This window comes from Anomaloglossus baeobatrachus, chromosome 1 (assembly GCF_048569485.1).
Source record: "Anomaloglossus baeobatrachus isolate aAnoBae1 chromosome 1, aAnoBae1.hap1, whole genome shotgun sequence".
Classification (NCBI taxonomy): Eukaryota; Metazoa; Chordata; class Amphibia; order Anura; family Aromobatidae; genus Anomaloglossus; species Anomaloglossus baeobatrachus.
Genome location: NC_134353.1, coordinates 665,632,231 through 665,655,765, shown reverse-complemented (window position 1 = coordinate 665,655,765; position 23,535 = coordinate 665,632,231). Strand labels below are relative to the sequence as shown.

Sequence of the window (23,535 nt, the reverse complement as noted above, 5' to 3'; positions counted from 1 at the left end):
AGGGATTAATCCAAGTGCAGATGCGGCTTTGATCCGAAAACCAAGCAAGCGGGAACAAAGCACGAATGAATCTGGGTGTAGTCACAGGTTTTTGTTCCTAGAAGACTCAAAAGGGAACAAAGCATGAAGCGATACCCAATCAGAATGCAATAGTGTTCTCAGTGCTAACCAATCGGTGCAGAGAGGGGCGCGGAAATGGTGACGTAACTACACGCTATTGTTCTCAGCGCCAACCAATCGGTGCAGAAGGGGCGTGGAAACGGGGACGCAACTACACGCCTTCGTGCATCTCATCTAGGTCGTCAACGAAATCGTTAGTAGGGTGTCAAACATACAGATTCATTCAGCCCAGCAGGACCCCAACGAGCCAAAAATGGCCCAAGCTGTTCGGCATCGATCAGCGATTTTGCAGCAGGGGGTGAATCGTTGGTACGTGTCAAACGTGACGAGATCGCTATTAAAGTCGTTCTTGCGTCACAGAAACTGTGACGTAGTAACGATCTCGTTCACGATCTCGTTATGTGTGAAGTGGCCTTAAGGTGGTGTCACACACAGCGACAACGACAACGACGTCGCTGCTATGTCACCATTTTCTGTGACGTTGCAGCGACGTCCCGTCGCTGTCGCTGTGTGTGACATTCAGCAACGAGCTGGCCCCTGCTGTGAGGTTGCCGCTCGTTGCTGAATGTCCAGCTTCATTTTTTGGTCGTCGCTCTCCCGCTGTGACGCACAAATCGCTGTGTGTGACAGCGAGAGAGCGACGAAATGAAGCGAGCAGGAAGCAGGAGCCGGCGTCTGGCAGCTGCGGAAAGCTGTAACCACTGTAAACATCGGGTAACCAAGGGAAGACCTTTCCCTGGTTACCCGATATTTACCTTCGTTACCAGCCTCCGCTGCTCTTGCTGCTAGTGCCGGCTCCTGCTCTGTGCACATGTAGCTGCAGTACACATCGGGTAATTAACCCCATGTGTACTGTAGCTAGGAGAGCAAGGAGCCAGCGCTAAGCAGTGTGCGCGGCTCCCTACTCTCTACACATGTAGCTGCAGTACACATCGTGTAATTAACCCGATGTGTACTGTAGCTAGGAGAGCAGGGAGCCAGCGCTAAGCAGTGTGCGTGGCTCCCTGCTCTCTGCACATGTAGCTGCAGTACACATCGTGTAATTAACCCGATGTGTACTGTAGCTAGGAGAGCAGGGAGCCAGCGCTCAGTGTGCGCGGCTCCCTGCTCTCTGCACATGTTGCAGCACAGCGACGCGTGTCGTTATGATCGCTGCTTCGGCTGCTGTGTTTGACAGCTAAGCAGCGATCATAACAGCGACTTACAAGGTCGCTGCTACGTCACCATTTTGGTGACGTAACAGCGACGTCGTTGTCGCTGTCGTTTAGTGTGACCCCAGCTTTAGGTTCACTTTTTAAAGTCCTTTGCCAACTTGTTGAGTCAACATGAAATTTATTACACAGACCTTGCTTCTAGCTGTGACAAGGAGTTACAGATTAACCCAGTCAACAAGCCTAGAGAGATCACTGTCCAGTCTGGAAGATCAGTGGATTATCTCCTGCTCCTTCTCTTTTCTGATTGTCAGGATCTACTCAGGTTTTGTTTTTTCTTTCAGCTCAACAATTCCTGAACTAATCATTATCCAGTGTACCGGAGATAATTATGGTAAGAGCTTACAAATATTTATGCTAGAAGTTGCACACAGAAGTGTTAAGGTTCATTTACATTGTTAGATTCTCATTATTATTATTATTATTTATTATTATTATTTATTATTATAGCGCCATTTATTCCATGGCGCTTTACAAGTGAAAGAGGGTATACGTACAACAATCATTAACAGTACAAAACAGACTGGTATAGGAGGAGGGAGGACCCTGCCCGCGAGGGCTCACAGTCTATAGGGAATGGGTGATGGTTAGAGATCAGCGCTGTTCGAGGTTCGCCAATTTCATGTTCGAGTGATTTTGGGTGGGTGTTTGAGTCGTTTGACGAACTCGAACAATTTGGTAAAAGTTCGGCAGTTCGAGTTACGTTTGAGAACGGTTCGAGCACCAAAAGCGTGTCTTTTCACAGTAAGTATGTGCGCACCTTTCATATCTGCATGTGTCCTGTGTCCCCAGCACAATCCCTCTCTCTTTCCTACTCACCGATCACTGGCGTCTCGCTTGCACGGCTGTCACAAATCTCCAGCGGCACTTCCTCTTTTGAAAATGGCTGTCGCTTCATTATTCAATTAGTTATTCCGTGCTTTCCCCGCCCACCGGCGCCCGTGATTAGTTGCAGTCAGACACGCCCCCACGATGAGTGACAGCTGTCTTACTGCAACCAATCACAGCCGTCGGCGAGCGTCTCTATATCGTGCAGTAAAATAAATTAAAAAAAAAAATGCGGTTCCCCCCCATATTTGATACCATCCAGGATAAAGCCACACGGCTGGAGGCTGGTATTGTCAGGATGGAGAGCGCCATGTCATGGGGAGCCCACCATCCTAACAATATCACCCAGCAGCCGCCCAGAATTGCCGCTTCCATTAGATGCGGCAGTCCCGGGACTCTACCCAGCTCATCCCGAATTGCCCTGGTGCGGTGGCAATCAGGGTAATAAGCCATTAATCATGACAGGCGTCTCCCCGAGACACCTTCCATGATTAAACTGTAAGTGAAAGTAAAGAAACACACAGCGAAAAATCCTTTATTTGGAATAAAAGACAAAATAACACCTCGTATACCTTTTTATTAAAATCCCCAAACAACAATCCAGGTCTGAAGTAATCCACACGACACTGTCAGCTCTGCTACATGAAGATGACAGGGAGCGATCTGTGTCCTCTCCACATAGCACCTGAAGTGAGTTGTGCTGTCACCAGACTTCACTCTGCAATGTAGACGTCAAGATGACCAAATCTGCCTATGTTTCTCACTAGAGCCAGTGGCTCAATCGATAGAGCTCCCGTCTAAGAAGCATTAGGTCACGAGTTTGAGTCCCGGTAAAATTTTTTATTTTATTTATTTTTATTAATTTTATTTTTAATTTTAAATTATATTTATTTATAATTATAATTTAATTTAATTATGCACTGAGGGGAGAAGCCGGACATCAGCTGTGAGCCGCGGGACACACCTCTAAAATCGGAGCAGTTCACGGAATGAGGCTGCATTGCTCTCTCTCTCTCTTTCTCTCTCTCTCTGTCGGTCTGTCTTTCTCGGTCTCTGTCTTTCTCGGTCTCTGTCTTTCTCGGTCTCTGTCTTTCTCGGTCTCTGTCTTTCTCGGTCTCTGTCTTTCTCGGTCTCTGTCTTTCTCGGTCTCTGTCTTTCTCCGTCTCGGTCTTTCTCCGTCTCTGTCTTTCTCCGTCTCTGTCTTTCTCCGTCTCTGTCTTTCTTTCTCTCTCTTTGTCTTTCTTTCTCTCTCTTTGTCTTTCTTTCTCTCTCTTTGTCTTTCTTTCTTTCTTTTTTTCTTTCTTTTTCTTTCTTTTTCTTTCTTTTTCTTTCTTTTTCTTTCTTTTTCTTTCTTTTTCTTTCTTTTTCTTTCTTTCTTTCTTTCTTTCTTTCTTTTCTCTCTCTCTCTCTCTCTCAGACCTTGCGATGATCAGCTGATGCGGTCACCTGACAGCATCAGCTGACACTATAAGTCGAGCAGTGAAGCCGGCTTTTTACCGCCCGGCCGGCTAAACTATCAGCTGATGCTGTCGGACAGGAGTCTGCACACAAGTGTGTAGTTTTTTGGGGTTGTTTTGCACTGATGCATCAGCTGATTGTATAAAAGCCGTTTATACAATCAGCTGCTGTGTCATGTGATTCAGGCCCTTGAACCTGACACATCATCTGATCGCTTTGCCTTTCAGCAAACCGATCAGGTGATATTGGATCCGGATTGGACGGCGCTGGACCCTTGACCCAGGATTACTGCGGAAAGGGGTTCTTTATTTCAATAAAGATGAAGTCACTAATTGTGTTGTGTTTTATTTCTAATAAAAATATTTTTCTGTGTTGTTTTTTTTATCTGTACTAGAAATTCATAATGGCCATGTGTAATATTGGCGTGACACCATGAATTTCGGGCTTAGGGCCAGTTGATAACATACAGCTATCCCCAACCCCATTATTACCCAGCGAGCCACCCGTCACCAGGGCAGCTGGAAGAGTTGAATACAGCGCCAGAAGATGGTGCTTCTATGAAAGCGCCCTTTTCTGGGGCGGCTGCAGACTGCAATTCGCAGCAGGGGTGCCCAGAAAGCTTAGTTGTACCTGGCTGGACACAAAAATTGGGCAAAGCCCACGTCTTTTTTTTTTTTTTTTTTATTTCATGAAATTCATGGAATAATAAAAAAAAAAAAGGGCTTCCCTATATTTTTGGTCCCAGACGGGTACAAATAGTCAGCTGGGGGTTGGGGGCAGCCCGTAGCTGCCTGCTGTACCTGACTAGCATACAAAAACATGGCGAAGCCCACGTAATTTTTTGGGGGGGCAAAAAACTCCTGCATACAGTCCTGGATGGAGTATGCTGAGCCTTGTAGTTCTGCAGCTGCTGTCTGTCTGTATGGAGGAGAGCAGACGGCAGCTGCAGAACTACAAGGCTCAGCATGCTCCATTCACTAGTGTATGCAGAAGAGCAGACAGCAGCTGCAGAACTACAAGGCTCAGCATACTCCATCCAGGACTGTATGCAGGAGTTTTTTGCCCCCCCCCAAAAAAATGACGTGGGCTTTGCCATATTTTTGTATGCTAGCCAGGTAAAGCAGGCAGGTACGGCTGCCCCCAACCCTCAGCTGCCTATTTGTACCCGTCTGGGAACTAAAAAAATAAGGAAGACCTTTTTTTAATTATTTCATGAATTTCATGAAATAATTAAAAAAAAAAATTGACATAGGCTTTGCCCCATTTTTGTGTCCAGCCAGGTACAACTAGGCAGCTGTGGATTGGAGTCCGCAGCACAAGTTGGCCCGAGCGTTCTGGGTGCCTCTGCTGCGAATTGTAGTCCGCAGCCGCCACAGAAAATGGCGCTTTCATAGAAGCGCCATCATCTGGCGCTGTATCCAACTCTTCCAGCAGCCCTGAAGCCGGGTGGCTTTCTGGGTAATAATGAGTTAATACTAACTTTGTTTTATTAGCTAGTATTAAGCCAGAGATTCTTAATGTCAGGCAAGTTTGACCCAGCCATTAAAAATTACTCCCTGTCAGCCCTCCACGATCCTGCTCTTCTGTCTTCTTTCTCCTTCAACCCATGTAGCTCTGCTACATCAGACAGCACTGCATGGGAGGAAGACGCTGCTGCTCCCCGTGCAGTCTATTCACTCAGTGAGTGAGCAGAAGCTGCATGCTGTAAGCGGTGACGTCACCGCTGAGAGGTGGGTTACCATAGCAACGGTGCTCTAATCACGTGATTCCCGATGCCGCTATTTACCGGCTGTGACAGCTTGTCCCTGCATGTGGGCTGACTCTGTAAAGAGCACCCCATGCAGGAACGGGGAGTCGACCATGTGCCAGAGCTTCTCGCTGGTACACGGAGATGTTTGAACGATCACCGCGTACCGGAGACATGCACTGACAGGACCTAGCAATGACGTCTAGCCATGTGACCAGTCTGTAGCCAATGAGATAATAGACACGTGACTGGTCACATGTTATTTTGACGTCACGATAGTTTTTATCATCAGTGCTGGTTACCGGGAGGATGCAGCGATTATTGGAAGGAAAAGCGGCGGGAGACAGAGTGCAGGTCGCGTCGCGGGGACCTTTGTTATGGCAATGTTTATTAACTGTATGTGTACATGTATAATGTGTTTTTATGTGTTTGTGTTTGCCTCCCATTGTTTTCAATGGGGTTCGAGTGGTTCGTCGAACGGGGCCTCCGTTCAACGAACCGAACCGAACTCAAACGCCGGGTTGGTGGCTCATCTCTAGTGATGGTACAATAGGTGAGGACAGAGCTGGTTGCGCAGTGGTGTACTGGACTGAGGGCTATTGTAGGTTGTAGGCTTGTTGGAAGAGATGGGTCTTGAGGTTCCTCTTGAAGCTTTCCACGGTAGGGGAGAGTCTGATATGCTGAGGTAGAGTGTTCCAGAGTATGGGGGAGGAACGGGAGAAATCTTGTACGCGATTGTGGTAAGAGGAGATAAGAGAGGAGTAGAGAAGGAGATCTTGTGAGATTCTGAGGTTGCGTGCAGGTAGGTACCGGGAGACTAGGTCACAGATGTAGGGAGGAGACAGGTTGTGGATGGCTTTGTATGTCATGGTTAATGTTTTGAACTGTAGTCGTTGGGCGATAGGAAGCCAGTGAAGGGATTGGCAGAGTGGCGAGGCTGGGGAATAGTGAGGGGAGAGGTGGATTAAGCGTGCCGCAGAGTTTAGGATAGATTGGAGGGGTGCAAGAGTGTTGGAAGGGAGGCCAGAGAGCAGGAGGTTGCAGTAGTCGAGGGGGGCGATGATGAGGGCATGCACTAATGTTTTGCTGATTCTTGGTTAAGGAAATCACGGATCCGGGAAATATTTTTGAGTTGTAGTTTGCATGAGGTGAAGAGGGCTTGGATTTGTGGCCTGACGGATAGAGCAGAGTCGAGGGTTACTCCAAGGCAACGAGCTTGTGAAACTGGGGAGAGTGAGCAACCATCAAGTTTGATGGAAAGGCCTGTTGGAGGAGATAAGTGAGGAGGAGGAAAGACAATGAACTCTGTTTTGTCCATGTTAAATTTTAGGAATCGCGCAGAGAAGAAGGATGAAATAGCAGACAGACATTGTGGAATTTTGGTTAGTAGAGAGGTAATGTCAGGTCCAGAGAGGTAGATCTGTGTGTCATCGGCATAGAGATGATACTGAAAGCCGTGGGACTCTATGAGCTGTCCCAGGCCGAAGGTGTAGATGGAGAACATCAGGGGTCCAAGAACTGAGCCTTAGGGGACACCGACAGATAGGGGGCGAGATGAGGAAGTGGTGTGAGAATGGGAGACGCTGAAAGGTCGGTTAGGTATGAGGAGATCCAAGAAGTCTGTGATGCCCAGAGATGAGAGAATCTTTACTAGGAGGGAATGGTCTACTGTGTCGAAGGCAGAGGACAGGTCCAGGAGGAGGAGGATAAGTAGTGTCGCTTGGCTTTGGCGGTTAGTAGATCAGTGGTGACTTTGGTTAGGGCAGTTTAAGTAGAGTAATGTGGTCGGAAGCCAGATTGTAGCTGGTCAAAGAGGGAGCAGGAGGAGAGGTATGAGGACAGTTCAAGATGGACATGCTGTTCCAGTAGTTTTGAGGCATAGGGAAGAAGGGATATGGGGCGATAATTTGACACAGAGGATGGGTCAAGGTAGGGCTTTTTGAGGATGGGTGTAATGGAGGCATGTTTAAAGCATGAGGGGAATACACCACTTGTTAGTGATAGGTTAAAGAGATGGGTTAGGGCTGGGATGAGGACTGCGGTGATGTTGGGGATGAGGTGCGATGGGAGCGGGTCCAGTGCACAGGTGGTTAGCTGTGATCTTGAGAGTAGAGTGGAAAGATTGTTTTCTGTCATGGTGGAGAAGCTGGATTTGGAGGAAGAGGGCTGAGTAGCTATGATGAGGGGCCGTGGTGATTGTGGGCCAAAGCTTGCTCTGATGTTGTCAATCTTCTGCTTGAAGAAAGAGGCAAAGTCTTCAGCTAAGATTAGAGGAGAGGGAGGTGGTGCTGGAGGACGGAGGAGAGAATTGAAAGTGTTGAATAGCTGTTTAGGGTCGTGAGAGAGAGGATATGAGGGATGAGAAGTAGGTTTGTTTTGCAGCAGTGAGTGTGGACTTGAAAGTGGTGAGGGACTCTTTATATGCAATGAAGTGCTCAGTGGAATGAGACTTCTTCCATCTGCGCTCAGCAATTCTGGAAGCCCATCTCAGTTGTTTAGTCTGACTCATGTGCCAGGGTTGCCTGTTGATTGTGCGGGTTTTGGTGTCTGTGAGGGGGGCAGCTGATTCGAGAGCTGCAGAGATTGTAGTGTTATATAAAGTTGCATCTGCATCGCGTAGAAATGCAATGTCTGCGAGAGGGAGAAGGGACTGAGAAAGGGCGTGTAAATCAAGGTGTTTGATATTTCTGCGAGGGTATGAAAGTTTGTGGAGTGGGGGTTGCGTACTTGGAGAAGAGAGGGAAGAGAATGTGAGTAGATTGTGGTCAGACAGGGGGAGTGGTGAGTTAGAGATGTTAGATAGGGAACAGAGGCGAGTGAAGATGAGGTCCAGCATGTGGCCATCTTTGTGAGTAGCTGCAGAAGGCCATTGGGTGAGGCCGAAGGAGGAAGCGAGTGTTTGACGTTTGGAGACAGATGAGTGGGAAGTGTCAATGGGGATATTGAAATCACCAATGATCATGGTGGGGATGTCGATGGAAAGGAAGTGTAGTAACCAGGTGCTGAAATGGTCAAAAAAGGCAGTGGCTGGCCCTGGATGGCGGTAAATGACAACCAGTTGAAGGTTGGAGGGGGCGCAGATGCGTACGGAGTGCACCTCAAAAGATGGGAGAGTAACAGAGGGTGGTAGTGGAATTGGTGTAAAGGAGCATTGGTCGGACAGGAGCAAACCAACTCCTCCACCATGCTTGTTGCTGGGCCGGGGGGTGTGAGAGAGTTGGAGACCGCCATAAGAAAGTGCAGCAGGAGAGGCTGTGTCAGAGGGGGTGAGCCAGGTTTCAGTGATGGCGAGGAAGGAGTGCGTTTTTGATGCATTTTCGGTCTTTGTTTTTCTACCAGGAAATGCAGAAATGGTGCATAAAATTCTGCAACCTAATACTCAACGTGCACATATAGCCTAATCCAATATAATCCGGCATAGAGTTCAATAAATTCACCTCAGGTGAGTTTACTGAGTTTAATGAGTTCACCTCAGGGGAGTTCACCTGAGGCCACAGCTGGCAGTTCCCACTCCCACTGTACCCCAGTTATGGCCAAAGGTGAACTCATCTCAGGTGAAATCATTGAACTCAATGCTGGATTACTGTAGTAGACTATGTGTACATGTTGAGTATTTCGTTGCAGAAATTTCTGCACCTCATGCACGAAAAACACATTCAAAACATGATGCCTTTTTGATGCATTTTTAGTGCATTTTCTTTCCAGGAGATGCAGATTTGGTGTACAAATTTCTGCAACAAAATACTTAACGCGCACATATAGCCTAATCCAATAACAAGAACAGACAGCTCTGAAGTCAAGTGAACTAATTGACATCACTGCTCCCACAGCTGTGACTGCGTCAGTGTGTCCAATTGACTGCATTGATCTGTCACGATTTCTAATATGACCGCGGACTGCGACCTCTGGATGTAGCAAAGCCGGAATCATCATGGGGCTTATAACGTTGGACCTGCAGGGGTGTTTTGGGGGTTAATAAATTGGAGAAAGAGTATGTTTGTTTGTTATTTTTAGTTTTTTAAATAAAGGATTTTTCTCAATTGGATGATCTGGGTAAGCACCGGGATTGGCGCATCTAATAGATGTCACCGCTTCTCATAGCCGGGTCCCTCACTTTTCTCAGTGTGTTTCAGGAGCTGCAGTGATCGTTCAAGTTTTCCATCACTGCAGCTTCTGGATGTAGCAAAGCCAAGATATTCATGGGACATTGTGTTGGTTACGTTAGACATGCGGAGGTGTTTTGGGGGTTACTAAATTGGTGAAAGAGGGTTGTTGGGTTTTTTTTTGTTTTTTTTTTTTATTTTATTATTCTTTAAAATAAAGGATTTATGTATGTTTTTTTTTTCTTTTTTACTTACAGGGTTGGTAATGAAGGGGGTGTCTCAAAGAAACCTCCCCATTAGCAACCCAGGGATTGATTCCAGCTGTGACTTTTGATAAATCACAGCTGTGCTTAACTCCATATATTACCTCAATTGCCACCACCATTTTGATACAAAACCAAGATTAAGCACACAGCTGGGGACTGCAGCCTCCAACTGTCTGCTTTATCTGCACTGGGTATCAAAATATGAGGGACCGCACATCACTTTTTCCAATTATTTATTTTTACACTCCACTTTGGGGACCCAAACAGCTAGTGTGAGGTCAAGCAATCACAGACGTCGGCAAGAGGATGGGGGCGCAGTCTGACAGCAACCAATCACAAACATTGTCACAGAAGGTGGGATTGGGAAGATGTGAATATTCATAAGATTGAATGAGTGGACCTGGAAACCATGTCAGCCAATCGGAAACTCAATAAGTATAATTATCCTGCTTGAATACCAGTTTTGAAGTTTTTTTGGTTTTTTTTAAGTCCAGCTGGACCCGCTAAACCCAAACATCTGCAGATTTGCTTATCTCTATTTGTAACCAAAAATCACTAATATAACAATTAAAGGGAACGTATAATAGAAACACATGTACTACTTCTGCACTTTTTGTCCACTCCTGTTTTTGGCTTATAAATACTCAAAAAGTACTCAATGGAAAGTATTTTGCTTCAGATTTAGGAGTCTCAAAGCAGATTTGACCTTCAGCAATTGCAAAAGCGTAAATCTGCGATCAATGCGTTACAAAGAACTGATTGTGCAAAGGGATGGAAAGACAAAAATGTGCAATAATGTCTTAAGGCTGTGTGCCCATGCTGCGTTTTTTTCCCTCTTTTTTTATGCGTTTTTCCTGCAGACTTTAATCAATATGCAAGGGAAAATGCGTCCATGCAAAGCTTATGAGAATCCTCAAGTGCTCTTCCCAGGTTGTAGATTTTTTCCTTGCAGATTTTTGTGTAGAACAAAACCGCCACCAAACAATTGACATGTCAATTGTTTCTGCATTTTTCCCAGCGTTATCCCTATCTCAATGCATTAAACACCTGCATTAAAAAAAAGTCGGCAAAAAAGGTTTTTTTCTGCCAAGAGATGCAGTTTTAGGTGCAGAAAAAATCTACAACATGGGAACATACCCTAAGGCTATGTGCCAACGGTGCGGAAAATTTGTGGAATTTGCCGTGATTTTTTTGGGGAAATTCCGCGGATTTTTCGAAAATCCGCAGTACAGCAAATCCCTAGTCTTTTCTATGGCATTTGGGGAGTGCTGTGCCCATGCTGCGTTTTTTTTCGCAGCGGAAATAGTGCAGATTTCACTGTGGACAATTTGCAGCATGTCAATTATTCCTGCGGATTTTTCCGCACGATCCTATACTTACCTGCCTTGATAGACACTGGAGTCACTTCCTCCAGTGCAGAGGAGCGTGGTGGAGCCAGGAGCAGGAGGTGGGCGGGGCCTGTACGAGCTCTGGTCATGTGACAGCCGGAGCTAGTTCAGGCCCGCCCACCTTCTCCTGCAAAGTGCAGACAGACACGGCCGGAAAGTGAAGTGCTGCGTGATGGAGGTAAGTATGAACTCCCAGATCACTCCAGCACTTGTTCTGCATTGAGGATGCAATGCCGAAGCCATGGTACTGTATCCTCAATGCAGAATGACCGCAGCATATCCGCACAACATTCCGCAATACAACCGCAGCATTAAAACAGACAAAGCTGTGCTGCGGTTTTCTGGGAGCTCCTGCGGAATGTCCTGCTATATTCGAAGGACACTTTCTCCGTGGGCACATAGCCTAAAGGCCGCTTTACACGCTGCGACATCGCTCAAGCGATCTCGTTGGGGTCACGGAATTTGTGACGCACATCCGATCGCTTTAGCGATGTCTTTGCGTGTGACACCTATGAGCGATTTTGAATCGTTGCAAAAACGGTCAAAATCGCTCATCGGTGACATGCCCCCCTATTCTTGAATATCGCTGCTGCTCCTAAGAGACTGCCATAAGAAAGTGCAGCAGGAGAGGCTGTGTCGGAGGGGGTGAGCCCGGTTTCAGTGATGGCGAGGAAGGAGAGTTTATTAGTGATGAAAAGATCATGAATGTAGGATAGTTTGTTGCAGACAGAGCGAGCGTTCCATAGAGCTCCTGTTAGTGGGACTGGGGGAGCAGGGGCTGGGTGGATGGGTATGAGGTTAGAGAGGTTGCGAAAATTTGTGATAGTGTGGATGAGGGTTTGAAGTGACAATAGAGAAGTGGTGAGGAGGACCAGGATTAGGAGAGATATCCCCAGCAGTGAGGAGAAGCAGTAACAGTGTTAGTAGGTGGGAGCAGGAGAGGTCATGAGATGGTCGTGTGTGTCTGGAGACACTGGGTGAAATGTGGAGGATAATATGTGAGGGGAAGGTGAGATGGGTGGGGAGGATGGAGGGAGAGATGAAAAGTTCATTACTGGGTTTAGGGATCAGAGGAGGCAGTAGAAAGTGAAGTATTATAGGAGTGAAAGTGAAGGTAAACACAAACATTGTTTACTGTGTAAACAATATATAACAGTATAACCAAGTGTTCCTGAGACCAGGACAGGACAGGACTCACGGCTGGTGAGAACAATCGCAGTCTTTGTGCATAGAAGGATCTATTACAGATTGTTCAGAGCGGTCTACCTGTGTAGATATTACCAGTTAGCAGTCATTTAAAGGTTTTGTCCAGTCTAAAATGAGAAGTCTGCAGTCACTCTGTGTGATTTGCAGACTTATGAATCCTCCCAGCGCACACATTGTGCGCTGCCAGGATTATCTGGTTTATGAGCAAGTGTATTGAGCAAGGGCACGCTGCTAATTGGATGAGCTTATTCCATGCACATGCATGGAGTAAGCCCGAGCCTACTGGTATGGGTCTGGCTGGGAACATGCATGCCACTCAATGGCAGTCACATTCCCAGCTCAGAAACCGGTGAATCCTCGCATCACACAGTGTGTGTGTGTGTGTGTGTGTGTGTGTGTGTGTGTGTGTGTGTGTGTGTGTGTGTGCTTGGAGGATTCATACTGTAAGTCTGCAGTCACACAGACTGACTGCAGACTTATCATTTTAGACTTGACAACCCCTTTAAAGGGAATCTGTCACCAGGTTTTTGCTACTTCAGAGCAGTATGTTGTAGGCAAAGTAGCCATGTTCATCTTAGATCACTGTGTGCAGCCATTCTGATTTTATTTCAGAATGGAGTGTAGCAGAGCTGGGAGCTGTCCCTGCCCACACCAGTCTCTCTATAGAGATTGTGCATTGACTGTGAGGTGTCAATCACAGCAGGGGGCATACTGATCTGCTCTGCATGTGCAGAGGAGTCACACCAATGTTAATCACAGAGCAATAAACCCTTTAGTATGAGTAAACAATAGCTCACACACAGATAAGAGAAACAGATGTTTTTACTTTTTTATCCCTTGTCACATGCTGTCCTCAGCATACATTGCAAACTCCTGGTGACAGATTCCCTTTAATGGTAGAAAATTGTCTGGTGTTAATGTACACTTAGGCCATGTGCACATGTACCGCCCAGCGGCCTCGGCTGCGAGCACCGAGCCGCTTGGGTCCGTGCCAGTGTTCTACGGGTGGTGGCTCGAGCCTCTCACGGACCCGGGGGTCACATCGCTCTGCAAGGGGGAGGTTGGCGCTACGCACGTGGGATGCGGGGATTTGGTTTTGGGATGATAGTTCGTGACACCACCAACGGGTTGTGGTGATTATGGACACCACCGCTGCGGTCAAGGTACGGGACTCCCGGGAGCGGTGTAGTGGCGCAGCTAGGTGTTGACCCCTCCGTGGTTAGGGGGATGTTGGTCCCGGGGCCCGGTTGGCGAGGGCCTGGGTGCAGGATGCAGTGTTGCGGTGCAGTGCGGTGCGGTGCCTGAGGGCACTGGTGTACTCACTCCGATACAAGACACTGGAGTCGCTGATAAACCAATCGGGGTGATGAACGGGGCCCGCAGCCAGCTGCAGCTTCTCCAGTCAGGTTGGCAATGTCCGCCTTTCTCCTGCACCTGTGTGTGTATTTTGACTACTGTGCCTGGGCACCGGTAGTCCGCTCCCCAGCATATAAGTGTCGTAGGAGCCCGTTTGCCCGCAGACGCTGGCCCTTTGGATCTCTGGCCTTTGGCGGTGGCACCTATCCGGACGGGTTGGGCTGTTGCCTTCTATCGGGACTTAGGTGGGAATGAACCCCTGAGGTCCAGATCGCAATCAGTTGATTTGACTATGGTGGTGGCTTATAGTCTAGTTCGGGGTCTGAGTACCCTGCCTGGTGCTCCGGTATCCAGTTGGCTCCCCGGTTCGGTTCCGGCGGGCCACTACCCTGTCCCGGTCCCTTACGGTTCCACCGGTCATATTCCCGGTCTCCTACAGGAGGCCACTACCGTCTGCCTGCCTGACTGATCAGGGGTCCTATGCTCCAACCCAGGCCCCTCCTCTCACTCCTCTCTCCAAACTTAATCTGCTTGTATCCCTGCCTCAGGCCAGCAGACTCCTCGGGGGCGTGTCTATCCACCTGACTCCGCCCACCTGGTGTGCCTGTCTGACTCTGAGGGAGGCAATCAGGTCTTTGTTGACTCATGGTACCTTACTGGGGTGGGGGTGTATGTGGTGTGTGTAGTGACCTGTGACACCTGGGGTGTTCAGGGCTTCACACACATATTGAGTAATTGGTGAGTTTGTTTTGCCTCAGTATTTGTAACTAGTGATGGGTGAACCCAAACTGTAAACTTTTCAGGGAAGTCCATGTTACTCTTATGCGGGCATCACACGGTACGATATATCTGGCGATATGTCGTCAGGGTCACATCGTTAGTGACGCACATCCGGCTTCGTCAGAGATATCGTACCGTGTGACACCTATGATCGAGCAGAAATACTCACCTTCTCGTTCATGGTTGACACGTCGTTCATTTTCATAATCTTGTTCATCCTTCTGTGCTCCGGTTGTTCGTCGCTCCCGTGGCAGCACACATCGCTCCGTGTGACACCCCGGGAATGACGAACACAGCTTACCTGTGTCCCGCCGGCAATGCGGAAGAAGGAAGTGGGCGGGATGTTTACGTCCTGCTCATCTCCGCCCCTCCGCTTCTATTGGCCGGCTGCCGTGTGACGTCGCTGTGACGTCGAACGTCCCTCCCTTTTCAGGAAGAGTATGTTCGCCGCCCACAGCGACGTCGCCCTGGAGGGAAGTACGTGTGACGGGGGGGTTAACGACTTTGTGCGCCTGTGATGCACAAACGACGGGGGTGGGTGCGATCGCTCATGCGATCGCACGATAGATCGTACTGTGTGACGCCCACATTAGAGTTCGGCCACCCTGATAAAATTAAATTAAGGAAAGCAAGCAAAACTGGGCTTAAAGCAGGACAATTATACTTAGTTTCCACACAGCTGTAACACTGCCTCCAGGTTGGTTGCTGTTAAACTGTGCCCCCACCCCTTGTTCTGCATCTGATTGGTTGCCCTCACACTAGCTGTCTGAGTCCCCAAAGAGTAGTGTAAAATTAAATAATTGTAAAAAATGATGTGCGGTTCCCCGTATTTTAATACTCAGTGCAGATAAAGCAGGCAGCTGGAGGCTGCAGCCATCACTTGTCAGCTTTATCTTATTTGTGTATCAAAATAGGAGGAATCCCATGCGGCTTTTTTAAAATTATTTTTTAAAAATTATTTAAAAAAGGTGTGGCGTCCCCAGCCAATTTTGATACATAGCCAAGATAAAGCAGACCGCTTGGGGTTGGTATTCTCAGGCTGCAGAGGCCCATGGTTATTGGGCCTTCCCCAGCCTAAAAATAGCAGCAGGCAGCTGCCACAGAATTGACGCTTACCAATAACTATTGCCCTGGAGTGGTGGCAAACAGTGTAATTTAAGGGGTTAATGACAGCTGTGATTTGTCAAAAAAAAATCACGGCTACTATGAAGCCCTGGATTAATAATGGGTAGAGGTACACAAAATAAAATTTTATGTAAAAAAAAAACCAAAACACACAAAAAGAACCCTCTTTCTCCGATTTATTAATACCCAAAACACCCCTGCAGGTCCAACAGAATCCACATCACGATGTCCCACAACGATCCCGGCTCTGCTACATTAGTAAACGTGACCAATCCAGGACACACTAACGCAGTTGTGAGAGCGGTGACATCAGTGAGTTCACCTGAGGACACAGCTGTTGGTTTCCAAGGTACCCCAATTGTGACCGGAGGTGAACTCATTGAACTCAATGCCAGATTACCGGATTAGACTATGTGCGCACATTGAGTATGTGGTTGCAGAAATCTCTGCATCTTCTGGCAGAAAAACGCACCAAAACCACAGTGCGTTTTTGATGCATTTTCGGTGTGTGTTTTTCTACCAGGAAATGCAGAAATGGTGCATAAAATTCTGCAACCTAATAGTCAACATGCACATATAGCCTAATCCAATATAATCCGGCATTGAGTTCAATAAATTCACCTCAGGTGAGTTCACTGAGTTTAATGAGTTCACCTCAGGGGAGTTCACCTGAGCCCACAGCTGGCAGTTCCCACTGTACCCCAGCTATGGCCAAAGGTGAACTCATCTCAGGTGAAATCATTGCACTCAATGCTGGATTACTGGAGTAGACTATGTGTACATGTTGAGTATTTCGTTGCAGAAATTTCTGCACCTCATGCACGAAAAACACATTCAAAACATGATGCCTTTTTGATGTATTTTTAGTGCATTTTCTTTCCAGAAGATGCAGATTTGGTGTACAAATTTCTGCAACAAAATACTTAACGTGCACATATAGCCTAATCCAATAATACGACATTGAATTCAATAGGTTCTCCTCAGGTGAGGTCACCTGAGGTCACAGCTGGGGTGACAGTGGGAACAGACAGCTGTGACCTCAAGTGAACTAATTGATATCACTGCTCTCACAGCTGTGATTGCGTCAGTGTGTCCAATTGACTGCAGTGATCTGTCACGTTTTCTAATATGACCGCGGACTGCGACCTCAGGATGTAGCAAAGCCGGAATCATCATGGGGCTTATAACGTTGGACCTGCAGGGGTGTTTTGGGGGTTAATAAATTGGAGAAAGAGTATGTTTTTGTTATTTTTAGTTTTTTAAATAAAGGATTTTTCTCAATTGGATGATCTGGGTAAGCACCAGGATTGGCGCATCTAATAGACGTCACCACTTCTCATAGCCGGGTCCCTCACTTTTCTCAGTGGGTTTCAGGAGCTGCAGTGATTGTTCAAGTTTTCCATCACTGCAGCTTCTGGATGTAGCAGAGCCAAGATATTCATGAGACATTGTGTTGGTTACGTTAGACAAGTGGAGGTGTTTTGGGGGTTACTAAATTGGTGAAAGAGTTTTTTTTTTAAAAAATTATTATTCTTTAAAATAAAGGATTTATGTATGTTTGTGTTTTTTTTTTTTCTTTTTACTTCCAGTGTTGGTAATGAAGGGGGTGTCTCAAAGAAACCTCCCCATTAGCAACTCAGGGATTGATTCCAGCTGTGACTTTTGACAAATCACAGCTGTGCTTAACTCCATATATTACCTCAATTGCCACCACCATTTTGATACAAAACCAAGATTAAGCACACAGCTGGGGACTGCAGCCTCCAACTGTCTGCTTTATCTGCACTGGGTATCAAAATATGAGGGACCACACATCATTTTTTCCAATTATTTATTTTTACACTCCACTTCGGGGACCCAAACAGCTAGTGTGAGGTCAAGCAATCACAGACGTCGGCAAGAGGATGGGGGCGCAGTCTGACAGCAACCAATCACAAACATTGTCACAGAAGGTGGGATTGGGAAGATGTGAATATTCATAAGATTGAATGAGTGGACCCGGAAACCATGTCAGCCAATCGGAAACTCAATAAGTATAATTATCCTGCTTGAATACCAGTTTTGCAGTTTTTGGGGGGTTTTTTTTTAGTCCAGCTGGACCCGCTAAACCCAAACATCTGCAGATTTGCTTATCTCTATTTGTAACCAAAAATCACTAATGTAACAATTTAGAGGGAAAGTATAAAAGAAACACATGCAGTACTTCTGCACTTTTTGTCCACTCCTGTTTTTGGCTTATAAATACTCAAAAAGTACTCAATGGAAAGTATTTTGCTTCAGATTTAGGAGACTCAAAGCAGATTTGACCCTCAGCAATTGCAAAAGCGTAAATCTGCGATCAATGCGTTACAAAGAACTGATTGTGCAAAAGGATGGAAAGACAAAAATGTGCAATAATGTTTTAAGGCTGTGTGCCCATGCTGCGTTTTTTTCCCTCTTTTTTTTATGCGTTTTTCCTGCAGACTTTAATCAATATGCAAGGGAAAATGCGTCCATGCAAAGCTTATGAGAATCCTCAAGTGCTGTTCCCAGGTTGTAGATTTTTTCCTTGCAGATTTTTGTGTAGAACAAAACCGCCACCAAACAATTGACATGTCAATTGTTTCTGCATTTTTCCCAGCGTTTTCCCTATCTCAATGCATTAAACACCTGCGTTAAAAAAAAGTCGGCAAAAAAGGTTTTTTTCTGCCAAGAGATGCAGTTTTAGGTGCAGAAAAAATCTGCAACATGGGAACATACCCTAAGGCTATGTGCCAACGCTGCGGAAAATTTGCGGAATTTGCCGTGATTTTTTTGCGGAAATTCCGCGGATTTTTCGAAAATCCGCAGTACAGCAAGTCCCTAGTCATTTCTATGGCATTTGGGGAGTGCTGTGCCCATGCTGCGTTTTTTTTCCCAGCGGAAATAGTGCGGATTTCACTGTGGACAATTTGCAGCATGTCAATTATTCCTGCGGATTTTTCCGCACGATCCTATACTTACCTGCCTTGATAGAAGACACTGGAGTCACTTCCTCCAGTGCAGAGGAGCGTGGTGGAGCCAGGAGCAGGAGGTGGGCGGGGCCTGCACGAGCTCTAGTCATGTGACAGCCGGAGCTAGTTCAGGCCCGCCCACCTTCTCCTGCAAAGTGCAGACAGACACGGCCGGAAAGTGAAGTGCTGCGTGATGGAGGTAAGTATGAACTCCGGATCACTCCAGCACTTGTTCTGCATTGAGGATGCAGTGCCGGAGCCATGGTACTGTATCCTCAATGCAGAATGACCGCAGCATATCCGCAGGACATTCCGCAATACAACCGCAGCATTAAAACAGACAAAGCTGTGCTGCGGTTTTCTGGGAGCTCCTGCGGAATGTCCTGCTATATTCGAAGGACACTTTCTCCATGGGCACATAGCCTAAAGGCCGCTTTACACGCTGCGACATCGCTCAAGCGATCTCGTTGGGGTCACGGAATTTGTGACGCACATCTGGTCGCTTTAGCAATGTCTTTGCATGTGACACCTATGAGCGATTTTGAATAGTCGCAAAAACGGTCAAAATCGCTCATCGGTGACATGCCCCCCTATTCTTGAATATCGCTGCTGCTCGTTGTACGAAGTAGTTCGTCGCTCCTGCGGCAGCACACATCGCCGGAACGAGGAACCTCACCTTACCGGCGGCCACCCGCAATGAGGAAGGAAGAAGGTGGGCGGGATGTTACGTCCTGCTCATCTCCGCCCCTCCACTTCTATTGGGCGGCGGTTCGGTGACGCTGCTGTGACGTCGCTGTGACGCTGAACGAACCGCCCCCTTAGAAAGGAGGCGGTTCGCCGGTCACAGCGACGTCGCTAGGCAGGTAAGTAGTGTGACGGGTCCGCGCGATGTTGTGCGCCACGGACAGCGATTTGCCCGTGTCGCACAACCGATGGGAGCGGGTACGCACGCTAGCGATATCGGTCACGATATCGCAGCATGAAAAGCGGCCTTAACTGTGTACAAATGGGAGACTGAGTGAGCGAGATGTGCCTCTCAACTCCATCAGGTAAGCGCAACTCCTGTAGCAGAATGAAATAAGTGGGTGCACACTATGCACAGATCAAAAGATATGAGACAATGTATGTAGTCCACACTGCTGGCCAGGGCCGGCTCCAGGTTTTTGTGGGCCCCGGGCGGAAGAGTCCCAGTGGGCCCCATCCACACGCAGACACACACATACGTACACATACATATACATATTTAAAGACAAACTCACAAAAATACATATAGAACTGACACATCTATACAGTCATATACACTGACATACATAGATACACATCATACATGCATACAGACACACACAACACAACTTTGCTAGATACATACATACAGACACACACAGCTCTGCTGCATACATATGTGAAGCCCCTCCAGTGTCGTGTCGGTGCATTACCTTCAGAGACTCCACTCAGCTGGATCTGGTCACAGGTAGGAGATCTTCTATTTAGGATTGTCGTGACGCCACTCTCAGAATTGCGGTCAGTGGGACCGCCACTGCAGATTAAAGGATGCCTGGGGCTGATGGTGGGTGCAGTCAGTTGTAATAGCCTCCTGAGAGTGAGGCAAGCCCCAGGGCCCTGTGTAGGTGTGTGGAACCACAAGGCGCAGAATAACTCAACACAAGCAGAATGTCTTTCAGGGGTTTTACTCACTTGAGATGGCAGGGTGAGTAACCCGGGCGTAGCTGGGATGAACCAGGCTGGAACCAGGTATCCTTCAGGCTGACTGATGAGGGTGGCTACCGACTCGCCTTCCTTAGCCCTTTACGTTTTGGGGTAACCCCGACTTTTAGTCCCTATGGGGGTCACCCAGGGAAGTTGCTGGTGCCTCTCTCCCCTTCGTTTTGGCCCGTTTGCTTGTAGCCTGGACCAGGACACTCCGGCAGCTTGCCTCCTGTGAACTATGGGCCCTAACTGTGGCTACGTGGCTGCGGACTCTGTAGTGTGGTCTTGGGGGTGTGAAGTGCCCCCTCAAGCAGGTTTGGCAAAGGAAAGGTGAATCTATCCCTGCACTGGGACCTGCTACCCGTTTGGGCCTGGTAACTCCCTGGCAGTCTCCTTACTTCCCACTCCGTTGCTCTCTCTTTAGCTGTGTGTGGATTTCGGGTAGCACTCCCAGGTGACCGTTCTCCCCCGTCGGTAGTCACTGCGCGGACGCTGTTAGACTGCCACAGCTCCAGGGTCTGCTCCTCACGTCTGCTTTCCCTGAGCTGCACACTAAACCGGCTCACTCGTGGAACCTGCACTGCTGCTCCTGTCTGAGCTCCACTTCCATGCTCCTCACTCCTCCACACTCTGCTTCAGACTGCTCTTCTCCTCCTCCTTCCTCTTTTCCCTTTTGTGCCTGCCTACGCCACCTAGCAACCAGGCTCCCTACCACACCCCTTGAGTGGAGATGGAGGCTTCGCTCAGGCTTCGCCCCCTCCTGGGATCCCCAGGGGTCCTCTCAAAGGTACATGTGTGAGACCTGATCACTATGCGCCTGTGTAGTCACACCTCGGTCAGCCTTCTGGATTACCTGTTTGTACTGTCCCCAGCATGGGTGCAGTACTCAGTGGTGCCTGACCAGGTCAGGGGCGCCACATTCCCCCTTAGTTATCACCAGCACGTCCTCGGGCTGCAAGACAACATTTTAAAATGCATAAAACAGTAAAACATGGTAAAATGTTTTAAAACCATCAGGTACCATACATCACCACCCTCCACCCACAAGTCCGTTAACCCACCCTAAACCCTCTCTCGTTGGCCGCGCCTTCAGCCACTTCTGGCAGGATGTAGAGGCGGCTTTCATGGTCTGGTGGTTTCAGGGTATACCTGGCCTGGTGGATCCGCGCCTTCAGCCTCTTCTGGCAGGATGTAGAGGCGGCCTCCACAGTTGGTGCTGACCAGGTACCCTCTTTGTGGTGGAGAGCCAGGCCCCATAAACAGGCGTGCTCCCTGGTTGCAGGTGAGCCAGGCCCCATAAACAGGCGTGCTCCCTGGTTGCAGGCGAGCCAAGCCCCATAAACAGGCGTGCTCCCTGGTTGCAGGCGAGCCAAGCCCCTAAACAGGCTGGCTCTGGTGGTGGTACCTCTGGGGTAACTATTTACACTGCGAGAGTTTTGTGGCTATAGCCAGTTCATAGCCTTAAGGTTCATGGGTTTCTCACACTAGTTCATGTGGGCACATTTCTTGAACATTAACGTTGCAAACTTTTCAAAACTTTAACTTGCTGTACTTCTTACTTGTCTCTACTCCATTCCACCAGGGCTTGGGCCTGTAGGGCTGCGGCACCTGTTGCTTTCTCCATCTCTGTCATCATCTGTAGTGGTCTCATCAATGGGTTGTTTGTCTTTTCTTTCCTCTTCTTCTGTGTCTGTTTCTTTTTCTGTGTCTGTTTCTTTTGCAGGATTACTGTAGGGACTTCTGGGACATGGTGTAACATCCAGTGCGTACCATCCGCGTTCTCCTTGGTGCTTTGTAAATTCTACTGAGTCTCCTACCCGTAGGTTTCTTCCTGGATGTCCTCTAGGCAAATGGGCTCTAACATCCCTTCTGTTCACAAAGATGCCTTCCTTCATACCAGGAGCTACTATGAAGCCATATCCTGATTTCAAGCTGAAGTCTTCTACTACACCACGACAAAGTGGACCTCTAACCTGGGATTTGGCCCTTCTCAGGAACCGTTTCTCTTCCAAGTCTCTGGCCATGACTTCGTCTTTCTGCACTGGAGACTGCGGTGCAGGGGAAAACCTTGTTCTGCTACGGCGCCGTGTCCTACGGGCTGGGTTCTGCTGGGTTGCGGCTTCACTGTTTGCAGGCTCCCAGGTGAGGTACCTGGACAGATCTTCTTCAGCAGAGGGTGTCGGGCTCTCTTCATCCCAGCGGGAATACGGCAGCATCTCTGGCGCGGGGCATGGATCCACTGCTGATGGCTCTGGGCATGGATCCCCTGCTGATGGCTCCGGGGTCAGCTTCTCAGCTTCCTGGCCTCCTCTCCCCCTTAGTTCTTCTGAGCACTCCTGTTGTGGCAGCGCCGGGGATGGGTGGTCATCAGCAGGCCCGGGCGGGGGACTCTTTGGCGTGGTTGCTGCAGAAGTCGCCTTGGGGGTGTGCGGAGGGAGCAGATACCGATCCACCATCTCCTGTGGGAACTGGGCCTCTAGGTCAGCCTTCAGCTTCCAGTATTCGGGGTCCTCTCCTATCAGGGACTTCCTAGCAGGGACTTCCTTAGACTGGGGAGCGGTGTCTGCTCTGGCCTTGCAGGCCGGGGTAAACAGAGGTACATTCTTGTCTTGGCGGGCCGCGCCTGACATGGCGGCGGCCTGGTCTTGGCGGGCCGCGCCTGACATGGCGGCGGCCTGGTCTTGGCGGGCCGCGCCCTGCATGGCGGCGGCCTGGATCAGCGTCGCTGTCGCAGTCTCAATCAGGGTCGCAGCTGGAGTCTTAGCGGGCATCGCTACTGTGGCCGGTTCTTGGCGGGCCGGGCAGGGCATCGCTGCAGCGGCCTGAATTGGCGTCGCAGCTGCGATGGGATCTGTGCAGGCTGGACTGGACGTCGCTGCAGCGATCTGGGCTTGGCGGGCCGCACCTGACGTGGCTGCGGCCTGGTTCAGCACCTCACTTGCGGCGCGGACGAGCGTCGCTGCTGCGGTGGGGTTTTGGCGGGCCGGGCCTAGCATGGCGGCGGCCTGGGTCAGCGTCGCACCTGCGGCGTGGAGGAGGGTTGCGGTGGCAGCCGGATCTTTGCGGGCCGGGCAGGGCATCGTTGCGGCGGCCTGGGCTTGGCGGGCCGCACCTGGCGTGGCTGCGGCCTGATTCAGCGTCGCCGCGCCGGGCGCCTCTTCAGGGACCGCGGGCGTGGCAGCAGGGGTCGGGGCACTCGCGCTGGCAGGGGCAACACTGGACTCACCCATCGGTGGCATCATCGGGGTCTGAGTCGTCGCCGCTCGGT

The 23,535-nt window shown here is 48.9% G+C and overlaps 1 protein-coding gene across 2 annotated transcripts in view; it reads left to right on the top strand.

The window, feature by feature from the left end:
- SDSL (serine dehydratase like) overlaps positions 1-23,535 on the top strand; it is a 207,488-nt gene that overhangs the window by 45,266 nt on the left and 138,687 nt on the right. Inside the window, exon 2 of one of the 2 annotated variants that reach the window (XM_075320014.1) lies at positions 1,616-1,665. The gene's annotated coding sequence lies outside the window, so the exon portion shown is untranslated. Of the gene's footprint in view, positions 1-1,565; positions 1,666-23,535 lie in introns of those variants that run through there. The other variant, XM_075320015.1, reaches the window with a different exon arrangement.